Genomic DNA, 1,993 nt, shown 5'->3' on the forward strand with positions numbered 1-1,993 from the left:
TTGGTGAATATATTAAAAACCACTGAATTGTACATTTCAAAATTTATGGGGGCTTGGCTGGCCTGGCTCAGTGGTTGAGAGTAGACCTATGAACCAGGAGGTCACAGTTTAATTCCCACTCAGGGCATATGCCCAGGAATATGCAGGAGGCAGCCAATCAATAATTCTCTCTCATTATTGATGTTTCTATCTCTTTCTTCCTCTCTGAAATCAAGAAAAACTTATTAAAAATCTATACTACGGTAATAAAAGATAAATATGTAAGTTGGTCATCACTTCGTAATGCCCAATGCCAATCAGGAGTGAGTATGCAAATTAATGTGACAAATAGTGTGGCAGCCCTGCTCCCCCAGCCACTCCAGGCCTCTGGGCAGCGTGCCTCCTCAGGGCCTCCCTGCCCCGTTCCACACCTGTCAACCGTCCCTGCAGCCTCCCTGTGGCCCAGTCCCCGGCCTCAGAGGCAACCCTCTGGTGCCTGAGGTCATAACTCCAGGGTGTCCGGTGTCTCCCTCTACCCCACCCTGCCCCGCTGCACTGGTAAACAAAACCCTAACGTTGGAGCAGCTTGGTGTACAGTTAGCACGCCCCGGGAGCCCCAGGCCATGGCAGCAGTGATGAAAGAGGCCACCTACACAGTAACCCAAATTATCAGATCTCCCTCCTCCCTATCTCACCAAATCAAGAGGTGGGTGGGGGGGAGGGTGATGGGCATGAAGGGAGAGTGGGCAGGCAGGAGGCAGAGGGTGGAGGAGGAAGAAGATGAGGAAGGGGGCCAGTTGCATCCCACTTTCACAATGGGAAAGTGAAATGCCCACCCAACCGCTCCAGTCCTCCCCTCCTGCCTCGCTCTCCCCAGCTCTTCCCCTCCACGCCTCCCCTGGAGCACCAGCGCTGCACAGAGGCACTCTTCAGAGAAAGAGGGCGAGGAGGAAGCGGGGCCGGAGCACGCAGGGCTTGCCGCTGCAGCCACTACTGCTCAGGCTGCAGGAGCGACCCCACCACGTGCCGGCAGCCAGGGGAAGTAGGCCTATTTTTGCACACATCTTCGTGCATCGGGCTTCTAGTAATAAATAAACAAGTAAATAAATAACAAAAATACATGGAGCAAAGTCAGACAGACCAGTAGCCATTATTTTGTTTCAAGACAGCAGACAGACACAGTACTCTTAACTTAAGATATTGGTAGACTGTCAGATTTGGCCACTTTCTCCCAAAAGCCTCCTGGAACTTCATGGAGAACTATGAACTTACCGAGGGATCAAACAAAAAAAGACACCTTACTTCCTTTATCCACATTCATGGCACCTCAGAGACCAGAACTAAAATTAGTTTATATATGAAAAGACTCCTTGAGTGCCTCCATTGCCATGTGTTTTCAAGATCGTGCTCAAGAGACTTTGACTGATTTGTAGGGAACCAGCCACCCTGTCTCACTTAATTTTCCCTGTGGCTGAGCGCGCAGCTGGTCAGACTTAGCTCTACCAAACTCTGTGCCAAGCTAACTTTTCATATAAGGATGGAAACTCAACTTAGAACTCAATAGCATCATGCGTTAGCTATGTGGGGGGCGGGGGAGGAGAGCAGTCAGGAAGGTCAATGACCATTTTCTACAAAGAAAGCCTTCTCTCAACCACGGAGTGCCACTGATTTCATTGTTTTGCTTTTTAAAATGATTTCCTTGCTCTTAGATGCGAAACATCAGCCAGAAAACAGCGTATTTTGTAATACTAAATTAAATGTGCCTTGAAAAGAACAAAACCAAACATTCCTCCCCCAGCCCAGAGTCTACCATGAGAAATAAACTAAAGAATCTAGAGTCTGAAGTCAGACCCTTGGGTTCTATTTCTGGACCATCATGGATCAGCTGTTACTGTAAGAAAGATAAAAGGCCTTTCTGGGACTCAGTTTCCTTCTGGGTTCATGAAGAGGCATATAAAAATGACCTTTGGCCCTAGCTGGTTTGGCTTAATGGATAGAGCATCAGCCTGCGGAC

Source organism: Pipistrellus kuhlii, unplaced genomic scaffold (assembly GCF_014108245.1).
Source record: "Pipistrellus kuhlii isolate mPipKuh1 unplaced genomic scaffold, mPipKuh1.p scaffold_m20_p_3, whole genome shotgun sequence".
Lineage (NCBI taxonomy): Eukaryota > Metazoa > Chordata > Mammalia > Chiroptera > Vespertilionidae > Pipistrellus > Pipistrellus kuhlii.